The following is a 14,668-nucleotide window of genomic DNA, read 5'->3' as shown; positions in this document are numbered from 1 at the left end:
TGTCTGTTGCCTGTTGTCTTTTCCAACCATGACGTTGTCGGTTTGATTTTTCGACTTTTTGAGTTTGAATTTTTGTTTGGTTTCTTACGCCTCTATTTTACGATAAATAAAAATCTTATTTCTACATTATTCTATTTAAATATGATTGAATAGATTTTTATTGGCTTTGAAAAAATTCTTAATATTATTTATATTCTTAAATATTTTTTGGATTACTTTATTGTGCGATATGAAGATTGAAAAGACCATAAAGGTATTGTCTCAGAATGATATGAATAATTTTTAACGTCACTATAGTAAAATTGAGAATGGAAATAGGGAATGTTTCAAAAAGAAAACAACCCGACCAAAGAGCAGGAAACTGAAGATGGCAACCAATGGGTCTTCAATACAGCGAAAAGGTTATCTATTCCTGAGGTAGAAAAGCCTTGGTATTTCAAAAGTTCATAGTTTTGTTAACAGTTTTGTTAACAGTTAATTTATAATTATGACCATACCAATGATAATTTATGTCAACACAGTGTCAACACAAAAAGCTTTACAACAATAAAAAAACCGATACAATAATAGGGACAAAAGGGTATACGGAGTGGGGAACCTTCCGTTAATAATGATACGATAAAATAATTTGCAATCTAAGTGAGCCATACAGGTGAATTATTAATAGCCTCGGGTTGGTGTACATATAAACAAATATCGATGTATTTAACCTATCTAGCGGGTAGCCATTTGCTTTTCCTCGTGATAACAGAAATAGGGCTTACTATAACGAAGTGTTGAATTTAAATTTGGTGACATTTACTAATTTCTGTTTTTATGTTTGACTGCGTTTAAGGTATGTAAAAAGAACCACTGAGTAAATTATTAAATGGATTGTACAGGGTATACAACATATCAAAATACATCAATCGTTCAATAGTTGGTTAAAATTCGACATAACTATATCAACAAACGGTTGGTTTTCACATCAGAATGTACTCGATGCACTTGTGCAGCTGAGAAGTTTGTAGGCCTATCCTCACCTAGTAAATTTAAAAAATACAAGTTTTCTTATGTTATCATTTTTCTATTTTAAGATTTTCTTTTAGCTCACCTGGTCCAAAGGATCAGCCAGCTTTTCACATCATTTGCCTTCCGTCCTCGTCGTCCGTTAACAGAATCAGTATTGGGATATCTAGTTTTGAAAAGTACTCTCTAAAAAAATGTTATGGCTCTTTACTGATGAAATTTACAACGTCAATCGCCTTATTATCTCGATAAGTATAATAGATTTTTTAATTGCAAAACATTATCAGAAAGATAAAATCTACAAATAAGTCTACAAGGCCGAAGTTGTTGATCACTTTCTATAAGAAGATATTGCCCATAAAATACAACTATTACCGCGGTATCTATATGCAGAGACAAAATGACATAGATGTTAACATTTTAAAAAATTATCACCAGTGGCTTAATCAATTATTAAACCGATTAAATAAAGTCTCAGAATAAAGTAACCTTTAATATATAAGATCCCGACATGACAAAAGGAGCACAAATTACAAAGAGAAGAAACACTGATGAACAATAGGTTTGTCTTTTCTCATTGTGTACTATGTTGCATGGGTATTTTAGGAGTAAACAACATCATTACAATAGCATACAAAAACCAAAAGCTCAAATCCGAATATTTGAAATCCAAGGATATATAAAGACAGAAAACGTTGAAGAGTTTCTGTATGATTTCAAAAATTTGTAAAACAAAATGTATGTATAATTATACTTTGACATAATCATATTTTGTTAAAAGAACAACGTTTATTTGGAAGTAATTGTGTTTGTCCCTTTCTTGTTTATTTTGGTGTGAACATAATTTGACATTGTATCACACTCTCAGTGGACTCCAATACTAAATACATATTAACATTTATTATACATGTTATAGTCGATTTTAAAATGTGTATCATTACATATGATGAATAGCGTTTGTCTGTATTTTCCACTTACCAACTCGATTTGCATGTGGTATCATGTTCCATAGAATGGCAATCAATATAAGAGTGAATGTCACAGCAGCCGTGAATACGAAAAAGACTAAAAGGTTTTATTCTAGTCATAGTTGATATCCTACATTGAACATGGGTAACATCCGGCGAATAGATCAAGTGGGTTTTAAGTTAAATGTATCAAAGATCAATGTGCGTCACTGTTTGTCTTTGATGAAAGATGTTCGTTGTTGTTCTGTGGTTCTGTGGTTGTGTGGTTCGCATGTTGTGTAGACCATTATATTATTTCTTTGTACGATTCTCCGTGATGAGTGTTCTGGCGTGTGTTTTTGTTGTATTTCTATCTGTCAAGTAGTGTTGTCATTTAAGTTATATTTTGTAACATTGTCATTTAAAATGAGAGGTTTGGCTAGCCATAAAACAAGATTCAACCATTTGTTCTTTAAATGCACTGTACCAATTCAGGAATATATGGCTATTTATATCAAATAGTTTTTTTTCTATGTATGTTGGCTTTTAAAATAATACCACAAATCGGATAAGCATTCAGAGCTCTTCAAGAGAAAACTAACATTCCCTCTTTACAAGAAATTTTTCAAAAATATATATTGTGTGTAGTGTCATTCGAGTCATCAAGATGATTAAGGTTTAATAAACAATGTGTTCATTGGTAAAAACAAATCTAACAGTACACGCTTTCACAAAATTAGTTATGAAAGTTTATATTATTATCATAAAATGAAACGCTTTCGTCGAGGAAACGTGTCCTATCTATTTATTAAGTCTGCCAAACAAAGTTTGGAGACTTATTGTTTTTGCTCAGTTCTTATTATTTTTCTTCTTCTTTTTTTTCTTCTTCTTCTTCTTCTTTTTCTTCTTCTTCTTCTTCTTCTTCTTCTTCTTCTTCTTCTTCTTCTTCTTCTTCTTCTTCTTCTTCTTCTTCTTCTTCTTCTTCTTCTTCTTCTTCTTCTTCTTCTCCTTCCGCCACTTTAAAAATGAACTTGTCCGCAGCGTTTCTCCAAAAGCGCTTGTCAGATTTACTTAGGGTTTCAAAGAATGGTAGACTAATATGTCAATCTTTCGTGTGTTTATTGGGGTCTATTAAGGGGTATTTTGGGGGGTAGAAAGGAGGGAGGGGTTTACTATAGAACCCTACGGGATTTTATTATCTAAAAAATTTAAATGAATATAACTTGAAAACTGTAAGTGATAGATACATGCAGTCTTCAGAAATGATAATGGGACAATACAACAAATCACATGAAATATAGGGGGAGTCCCTGGGGGGTCATCTCCACCCCCTTCAATTTGAAAATATGCTTTATCTTGTAAACAGTCCAGATCCCCACCCCTAAACCATATATATTCTTGAATGGGACGATAAAACAAATCAAATGAAATTAAAGGGAAGTCCCTGGGGGTCATCCCCACCCCGTTCAATTTGAGAATGTGCTATTATCTTGTAAACGGTTCAGACCCCCGCCCTAAACCATATATATTCTTGTAGGGGACAATAAAACAAATGAAGAAAATAAAAGGGAAGTCCCTAAGGGGTCACTCCACCCCCTCTTGTTTGAAAACTTGTAAACGGTCAACATCCCCACCCCTAAACCATATATATTCTTGTATGGGACAATAAAACTAATCAAATGAAATTAAAGGGAAGTCTCTTGGGGGTCATCCCCACCCTGTTCAATTTGAGAATGTGCTATTATGTTGTAAACGGTCCAGATCCCAACCCCCAAACAATATATATTCTTGTAGGGGACAATACATCAAATGAAATCAAATAAAAGGGAAGTCCCAAGGGGGTCACCCACCTCCTCTTGTTTGAAAACTTGTAAACGGTCAAATACAGGAAGTCAGTTTAGTGGATGATAGGATAAATATAATTGGCAATAATCTGGTCTCAACTTGTGTGGCTTCATCAGGCATTAATCTATTCTCTAAAAAGAGAGCTACGAATACGATAGTCTGCCATAATAAAATTAGAGATATTATATGGACCTTTTTGACCACGAAACCGTTCTGACGGACCTAGTGACATATTTGCAGATGAACATGAGAATATTTTTAAAGTCGGTGGCAAATCAAAGAACGTAGTTGCGATAACTTCGGATGGCTCAACGCACAAAATACTCCTGTCAGAAAAAGACTTGTGTAATTCACCCAGGGCAGTCTGCTATAACAGTAAATAAAAATATTTGCTTGTTGCTAGCGAAACTGACGGGCATGCATTTTTGTATAGTGTAAATAACGAATAACTGTATTTTATGTTTTTATATTATGTAAAGCCTAACTGATTTAAAAGGCACAAATTATGTCATATTTTCGTGGTTATAAATTCGCACAAATTCGTTTTTTTTATTTTAATACATGTGTGTTCATAAATTGCATTTTAACTGGCGTAAATCATGAAAAAACGTTGATGACGTCATGGTCACATGACAAAGTTCTGTCTACAATATGATAAACAAAACGACGTTAGCCAATCAGAAGACGCGTTACATCCAACATTAAATTATTTGTGAATGAACCAAACATGTGGTCATTTTTTTAAGTTATATATTATTTTTGTCATTAAATTGCACATGTGTCTTTTACAATTTAAGGACCATTTTAAGTTATTGTTAAACGATGGCTAGACGCTCACATATCTTACTCGACAACGGTTAATTGCTATCCACAGTCGGACTGTCAATTTGTGTGCAATTATTTTATTTGTATTAACCTATATAATCAAGATTGAACTTAAGATTCATGCTTGAATAAATACCAAAGAGATATAAATGAATTATTATTTTTATTGGCAAAATAAAGGCCACGGCTCACAAATTTATCAAACATTAATTTATCATCAATAAAGATGAAACATTAGCATGATCATGAGTCACAAATGATCAAAATTAACACATTAGCGTGGATCACTGTTGATCAGTTATAATATCAGAATGGATCACGATTGATCAATTAAAAACTTTAGCATGGATCACGATTGATCAATTATAACATTAGCATGGATCAAGAATGATCAATTAGAACCATCTGTACAAAAAGAGCACTTTATCATTACTGTCCAATACTGACATTGACTTTACAAATACTGGCACTGGGAACAGAAGCTCAGTAACGGATATTAGAGTCCATTATGTGAACATGAAGCAAGATGTTTGGCGTTGTGTCGCTTTCCCGCCAAATTTCTTCAGATAGTCCTTCAAGAAATTAGTTGAAAATTAATAGAATGAATCCAACGCTTCTGTGTCAAAATATTTCAACATTTGTCCATTAGTTAAGGTGTACAAAGTTCAATTATAGAATCACGATCAAAAGTTGAACGGAATATAGCGAATAAAATCTCATCTCGAGTCATCTTGGAATTTCTACACTTGATGAGCCATGACGAATCATCATACAACATCGGGTGCAAGGAAATAAAATATGTCCATAAAACCTGAAAAATAAATCAAAACAGCAGCAGTATATCGCCAAAATACACGTTTTGAAATCAAGAGGTGGGAGGGTGGGTTTTTCTTACATTACATAGAAATATATTAATACAAAACCCAGAATTTAGTCTGACAAAAAATGTCTGCCTTTTCTTCTTAAATCTCTGAACGCCAATGCAGGCGATATATTGCCGTCACAGACGATATTGGTCCGCTAGGCCACATGACCCTTTTTCTAGAAACTTAGTTTGATTTTCAGAAAATTGCAAACCTACATTATAAAGAAACTGTATAAAGAAAGGTAACTCGAATAACTGAAACGGCAGCTTCACAGAGTTAAAGCAATCTATCCCATATTAGGATAGATTGAATTAACTTAAGATTCATGCTTGAATAAATACCAAAGAGATATAAATGAATTATTATTTTTATTGGCAAAATAAAGGCCACGGCTCACAAATTAATCAAACATTAATTTATCATCAATAAAGATGAAACATTAGCATGATCATGAGTCACAAATGATCAAAATTAACACATTAGCGTGGATCACTGTTGATCAGTTATAATATCAGAATGGATCACGATTGATCAATTAAAAACTTTAGCATGGATCACGATTGATCAATTATAACATTAGCTGGATCAAGAATGATCAATTAGAACCATCTGTACAAAAAGAGCACTTTATCATTACTGTCCAATACTGACATTGACTTTAAAAATACTGGCCCTGGGAACAGAAGCTCAGTAACGGATATTAGAGTCCATTATGTGAACATGAAGCAAGATGCTTGGCGTTGTGTCGCTTTCCCGCCAAATGGTCACATGTTACACATGCGACCACCACCATGAAATAAAAGAAAACGACGCAACAAGCCGTGGCCTTATTGACTTGGTTGCTACATATTTTATATTCATCCCTTCTCTTGCAGGGCGAAGCCTTTAAATAAACGAACGTCATAGCACACTATTGCAAGTGCACGACTTAAATCAACAAAACATTATTAGATAGTAACCACACAGTTTGTACACTAAATCATTATCTGTACATTTTCTTTCATTAGGAACTCTTACACAACTTCCTGGAGAAAACTTTGAATTCTATACAAAAATAGTTCATTTCCCATGTTTGAAAGATGAACACCGTCCATGTTGAAAAGTCCCTTCTCATTCCATGTTATTTCAGGATATTTTATGTATCCTCCACCAGACTTAAGACATAACTAACCAGCAAAATTGTTTATTCTGACCGCAGTTCGGTTCAGAGACTTAATGTTTTGGCCATTCCGCCAAACTAGCCTTGGTAGTATCTGGGACCAAATTAATTTAGCTTTAGGGAGCAGTTCTGAAACCTTACAAAGAGACGACTTAATTTGCCGTCTAAAATTATGTAACTTGCAGGAGCCTATGTTGTCGCCCCCACATGTATTATTAAAAAATCTGGCTCCTGTTCAAATCTTAATAAATATTTTATCCTTGGTACTAATTCTTGCCAATTCATGCCCCCTTTACCTTGCCACCAAATGGTACATTTTCCCCGCTTTAAACCCAAATGGATGCCGTCATAAGTGGTGCGGGCATGGGTAAATGCATGTTTTACAATGGACGAGCCTATTATCCAAACAGACTTTTTCTCATATCTCTCAAGTATCCCTATTAAAACACAATTAAACGTTTAATAACATATATATACCACCTATGTACAGCTATATATAAACAATAATTGTCTTTATGTCAATAAATGACCACATCAAAATAAATTTTTTACAATCTGATATATGACCTATATGCACCAGATTTCCATCGTCCTAGCTTCACAATTTCCTTATTAGAAATTCCTTTAGCAGAGGCTTCTGAAGCTGCCCCAATCCTGAATGAATGTGACTTGTAGCCACTTGAATCAATACCTATTACATTCAATGCTTTAGATAATATACCAGAGAACTGATAACGAGACACACATTTTCCACCAAGGTGACAGAGTAAAGGACCATTTTTATTTGGTCTTACTCTTAGGTATCTTTTTAATAGCAGTATTGGACAAACTGTTGAATCCGTCTTCCTTATATCAATAGAAATACCCTTACCAGTTTGATCCCCCTTAGAGTGCGTTAAGTGAAGCCTAATAAACTCCCCTTTTGCTCCCCATAACATTTGTGTACCGTGTATTGATATTATATTTTGCGCTTGGCCTAATATTGTGTAAACTAATTCTCCAACTCTTAAAAAGCCATGAAAGGCGACTGAAAAAGCTGCCGCAAAAAGCAAAGATTCGTATGCTGAATAACAAACCGATGGCAACTTTTCAATTATCCTAGTCAAAAGTTCCGATGTAATTGGAAGCCTCTTATCCTTCGAGAACTTACTGCGTTCCAAACCCTCTAACATTTTTCGTATAATAAAATTTTGTGAATAGTCCATAAATTGAGACTGTAGAACCTTGCAACGAAAACCGATAGCAGTCACGTAACAGCTGACAGTTTTATGTGCTCTCCCTTTCAGTGATAAATATGCAATAAAAAGCACAATATGCGAGGGGGAGGCGGCCACACGCACACCATATTAAAGTCTTTCCGATATATCTCGAAACTCTGCAATCCCGTTCTATATATATCCTTCGTGTTCGAAGCTAGCGAGGCATCTACTAGACGATCAATTTCAGACCGGAAATCAGCTGCAGAAAAGTTTCTGGGATTGGTGTCGCCTCTGTCTCTGCTTGTGGTGCTACCATGCGGAATCTGTGCCACTGTTTACGTGAAATAGCATCAGCGATAAAGTTCGAACGACCTTCAATATGTACTGCTTTAAATTGCATAGTAAAAAGCATTGTTTGTAATACAAAAGGCCGAACCAACTCCATCACCCTTCTCGATTTTGAGATTTCTTGTTCAAAATACTCACAAGTGCCTTATTATCTGTATGAAAAAGTATTCGCTTGTTGTGCAAATCCTCTTTAAACAACAAAATCGATAGCATAATAGGCACTAACTCCAAAAAGGGTTATATCAGCCATAACGTCAGTGCTTTCCCAACTAGAAGGCCATTGAAAATAAGCCCATCGGCCTGAAAAGTAAACCCCACAACATAAATCTGGGTTTCCAGCGCTATCTGTAAACAAATGAATTTTACTATTTGAAAGCCATTCGCTCTCACCAAAAGCCAAAGTACCATTGACATTCTCGAGAAATGTAAGCCAAGTTTTTATGTCCTCCTTCATACCTAGTGTTACTCGGATAAAATGATTTGGCCTTTGTATACCGCACATAGCATCACAAAACCTCCTGTTAAAAGCCCGAACTGACGGAATTGCTTTAGCACAAAAATTTAGGGAGCCCACTAAAGATTGAAGATCCCTTAGAGTGATTTTTCTTTTCTTTATAGTCAATTCCAGTTTTCCCTTAACCTCTGTTAGTTTGTCTTGTGGTATCCGAATAACCATCTCCAAAATGTCTATGTCTAATCCCAGAAAAGTCATAATACACGAAGGACCTCAAGTTTTTTCCTCCGCTAGAGGAACTCCAATATCGCTGCAAATAGTCCTAAAATTGTTCATGAGATGTAAACATTCCCCCGACCGAGCTTCTCCGGCAAGCAGGAAATCGTCTAAATAATGCTCTATTGATTCCTTGTGCGATTGAAAACGGACCAACCACTCTAAAAAACATGAAAACTTTTCGAACAGCGCGCACGCCGCCGAACATCCCATTGGGAGCGCTTTCTGGAAATAAAAGTTGTCTTGAAAGCGAAAACCAAATAAAACAAATTCATCAGGGTGCAATATTAATAATCTAAATGCCGAGACTATATCCATTCGTGCCATTTCTGCCCCCTTTCCTAGTTTACTAATAGTGCCAAGAACTTTTTCAAAGGATGTGTATTGCACAGTTGCTAATTGGGGGTCAATAAAACTATTAATACTACTTCCCAGTGGATAACTCAAATGTTGTATCATACGCCATCCGTGAATTTTAGAGCCAGGAGGAGGCTTTTTAGCTACAAGCCCTATCGGTGATAAGCGGAGGTTAGAAAAAGGTTTGTTTTTAAAGGGGCCCGCTATTCGCCCTGCCTGAATCTCTTTCGTAATTTTTTCCTCTAATTCAGACTCATGCTGCTTTGCCGAAATCAAATTCGAACAATTTACAGCTTGACGCGGACCCATGTAATTTACTTTAAATCCATTTGTAAATCCATCTAACAATATATGTGCATCAATTTTATTTGGAAAACTTTTTAAAAAATGTCTTAATCTTTCCACTTTGATCGGTGTCTTTCCTAATTCCGTTAGCCTATACTGGCTATATACTTCCTGGGACTGACGATGCGGACTTAAATCTGAATCCATTGACATTGTTTTTATAGCTTTTTTCTCTCCGAAAGTCACTCCGAAATGATTCATAAGGCTTTCTTTTCTCATTCTGACTGTTTTGTGTAGTTTTTAAATTGCAAAACAAAGCTGCATGAGTACCCCCGCATTTTAAGCACCTATGAAGATAACGACAAGCTGAACGGCCACATCTACCTTTATTGTTGTACAAGAAACATTTTCCTGCATTCATTTGAGATATTTGAGGTTCTTGTGTAGGAGTTACACCCTGGGAAATATACAGAAGCCATAACTCCATGTCTACACAACCCCAATTCATTGATGGGTTTCTGGCACGTTTTAGTCTAAATTGTTGATCATAGGTCAACCAACCCATATCAGCACATCTGCCTGCCCCCAATTTTACATTATAAATATACTTCAGTAAACCCGGGGTACTACTAGGATGTGCTGCTGTATAAATGCTAGTATAAATAAAGATAGCATCGAACCATGTATTAATGTCGGATATTTTCTTTCCGGATTTTGGCTTTAAATTAAGATTTCCATTATTATCCATAACTACTGCCCTTGTTTGCTCGGAATGAGAAATAAGCAATAAGTTTTCTAATTCTACATATTCCACATTAATAATTTTGTCTTTCATTTGTTGTGAAATGTGCACCCCAAGGTCATCATGGAAACTTTTAACAGGGGCAATATTATCAATATCATTTACAAGTATGCTGTTATTAGTGAGATTTATACCTGACAAATCTGTATCTGGGGTTGAGCAGAGTGTGGGTGTCCTCTGGAAAGCCTCAATTGCTTTAGCTATTTGGTCCTTTAATTCTGGCACGATGCGTTGGGTGACAGTATCTGCCACCTGCTCCAACTCAGGACTCAGGTTTGCGGTGGGTTGCTGCTGGGGAACTCGCTGAGTAGTGGCATTCACACTTCCATTCCTCCGATAAATAACTTTCCCCATCTGAAGAATGGTGTGCGGACTTCGTGTTGGCCGCCGCATACGGGCTCCTAGTCTTCCGGGCCGTTCTTCCCATATTACTATCACACAATCTGAAAAATCTGACGAAAAATGTCTGCCTTTTCTTCTTAAATCTCTGAACGCCAATGCAGGCGATATATTGACGTCACAGACGATATTGGTCCGCTAGGTTCTTACATTACATAGAACTATATTAATACAAAACCCAGAATTTACTCTGACGAAAAATGTACTTAACTACTCGATTAAGTTAGGTCAAAACTAATCTCACTATCTTTGTAGTTATACATTTGAAGCACACACAAATGATAAAAAGAATAAACAGTAAGTCTAAAATATAACAACAATATTCAAAAGGTAAATAATATCACAAGCTTATAACACACGATAACGCTTCACTTAATTCGTGTCAAAGTATATATAAAAAACAAGGTGTTCAAATTACACGGATGCCCCACTCGCACTATCATTTTTAAAGTTCAGTGGACGTTAAAATTTGGGTTAAAACTACAATTTGGCATTCAAATTTAAAATATCATATGATAGGAAAAGTTTTAAGTTGATTGGACTTAAAACTTCATCAAAAACTACTTTGACCAAAAACTTTAATACAAAGCGGGACAGACAGACGGACGGACAGACGCACAAACCAGGACAAATAATGCACATAAATGGGACATAAAAAAATCTTTTCAATTTAGTGTTCATCCTGTTTGATGATGGACTCAAGGTAGTGTTCTATATATTTATTTTTGAGACATATAACTGAAGGGTTGGTTGTCAAGAGGTCTTAGTAGTCCAACAACTATAACACAACTAAACTAGCCAGTCAACATTTCTAATCCAGCACGCGGCATGTGATTCCGACTCTTATCATGAGAAAATTCGGTGGTTACACCGAGTTCCTCAACCAATAAAAACTGACCTCGACGAAATAGCTTATCTAGTGCTGAAAGTAGCATAAAATACCACTCATTTAAATGATTTGAGTGATGCTGTTGATGTGTTCCATTGTGTGTAATGTATTTGGTAATTCCTTTAATATTCTTTGTATAATTTGCCGATGTTACAATCCCTTGTTTTCTGAAGATATTTATATTTAACTGAGACACAACTTGTAGCTTTGCTTTAACATGTTAAATTTTAAAAAGATGTGTTTTAAATTGCTTGTAATTCCATCGGACAATATTGTGGCTTTACCTCGGAACATTTTTTTTAAAGCTTTTTTCTATAATCATACAGGAGCCTTTAAACAATAACTGTTCGAGATCGGCTCATCGCTACTGGTTATCGTGCGATATAAGACCATTTTGGGGACCTTTGCCTACGAATAGACACGCAGTTGCCGTATCAAATAGAGTACAGAGCTCGCCAAAGTTGGAAATAAACATCTTGGAGGAAGATCCATTGTTCCCATGGAATTCGATTTATCTTCCTTGGCCCGATCGTAGCCCGAATTTGAACCATATCGATAATATATGGGACACTATAGGGCGTAAAGTGCACGAAAGGACACCCCAGTTCAAAGTTGCCTCCCTTCGCACCGTGTCGTAAGTTCTCAGAGAAAAACTGTTATTGGTATCATTTTACTAATTGCCAAAAAAAAAACATTTTACGAGATTATTAGTTACATAGTGTGTTAGTGATCTAATACGATATTAACTTACCCTGTATATATCATATTAGGTCACTAGCACACTATGTAACGAATTTATCTTACCGACTATCTTTATTTTGTTGAATTGTTGTTGCTATCATAACACATCTCCTTATCTCTGTATTAAAGTGTTCAGGTGTTCAATTTATAGAACCTTCTTCAATTGATCTGCACTAAAAAAAAACTAATGCAAATATCTATAATAAACAACCTTGATATAACAATATTATACAGAACTTTCAATATTTTGAATAATCAAACAGTGCCTCAGTCGCAAATTGACTACTAACCGTGTATTAAAATAAGCCCCGCCTTCCTACTAACCTAATATTGAATATACACGGTCTCCACGAGGTCGCTTTTAACCAATCATATTCCTAGACTGAATGTATAGTAAATTCCATATGAGGTGAGAGCGAAGCCCATATATATTGTATTAGGTCACTAGCGCACTATGTAACGAATTATCTTACCGAATATCTTAACATGTGATATTTAGACTAGTGGCCTATAAAAGTGATCACGTCTTCAATACTGTTAGTATTATGAACCAACTTTCATAGGTCTATTCAAAAACAAATACCAACAATAACAACTTGTTAGCTTTAAATGTGTTGTATGGAATTAATTTCAATCTTTATCATCCATTTAATCGTCTGTTGAAACCTTTAAGATTTTTTTCTCACCACCGTGTTGTTTGTATGAAGGGACACAACTCCACTACTAACCTAATATGGAACCTTACTAACCTAATATGGAATATACACGGTCACCACGTGGTTGCTCTTAACCAATTATATTCGTAGAAATGTAAAGGAAGTAAGATAAGTGTTCTTCCACCACCATTTTTAAAACTTAAAAAAATATATCCACAAATGTATTTTCACAAACAGATCTAATTAACAACTATTTTCTTCTCAATTTAACATATTTTAAATTGTTTTGTCGGGATTTGTTTGAATAAATATTTTGAAAATGTGAGTATTTTTTTAGTTGGCTTTGTAATGTCTCCTTTAGATTAAAATATTATGTAAACTATAAGCTAAAAGAATAAGATTTAATTTTCGTTCTAAATATTTTTCCTATAACTCACCAATAACGATGCCTGCCCTGTCATATATATGAATGAAGTTCTGGATGGGATGTTTATATATTAGAGAATAATGGACAAAGACAACAGAATGGACACAAAAAAGGAAATAAAAACTTATCTACTTTTACTTGAACTACATGATTTTTTTAAAGGTAAAATATCACCATAAAAACTCTCTCTCTGTGCATGACACCTCGAATATCCACATGGCTATTGCATTAAAAAAATCGCGTTAATAATTTAAATTCCACTGCCGCTAGTTGAAATTATCTTAAAAACTAAGCATAATTTCACAAAAGGGACCATTTTGTTAAAGGAGACAATGCCTCTACAGCTAGATTATTCAACAAATACACACTTGGATATCCACAAATATTCTAATGAGAAGACAGTCGAAAATAAATCAAGTATACTTCAAAGGGGGGTGTTGATAAACAGCGGAAACGGAATACGGAACGGAAACGGAAATAAATGTAAATATGGACGCAGTTTAAGCAAGGATTCGTATAGTATCTAGATGTATAGGCAATACCCGAAAGTAATCAAGGCAGGCTGAGCATCTTTAAAAAGCACCATGGGTGAACACACAAAATATCACGGTACACAAGACATTATATCTTATTATACTTCTTAAATCATGTCAAAATGTGGGCTTCTGATTTGTCAATACGAAGGAGACAATTGACTCTATCCCATGGCAAATGCTTTACAAGAGAGTTAATTGGTTCACGCACCAAATTTGTGGGCCAAAAATATGGAGGTTTTTGGTGTAAAAAAGTGCAAAGTATTATATAAACAATCTGTATATTGAGTTGACCTTAATCCTCAATTGCCAGAACTGGCCCAATCCAATTAGTTATGATAATGCTATAGAATATAACTAATTGTGAAGTTAATAAAATCGAAATTCTTTTAAGCGCAGTTGATTAAACGGAATATCATCTAATTCATTTTCAAGACTTGATTTTGACTCGTGACTATCAAAGCGGCATCTACTAACAAAATATTTGTATTCCTCATCTCAGATATGGACTTAAACGCAGCCTTTCACCTCGTTTACTCATCCATGAATTTATGTCAAGATGACATATTTTTTAGGACTCTCGATTCTGACCATTAAAGACGCATTTACTGACAAACTATTATATCTCCATGAGTTGTATCTCAGATATGGA

This window comes from Mytilus edulis, chromosome 7 (genome assembly GCF_963676685.1).
Source record: "Mytilus edulis chromosome 7, xbMytEdul2.2, whole genome shotgun sequence".
Taxonomy (NCBI): domain Eukaryota; kingdom Metazoa; phylum Mollusca; class Bivalvia; order Mytilida; family Mytilidae; genus Mytilus; species Mytilus edulis.
Note: the sequence above shows the minus strand (reverse complement) of the source record.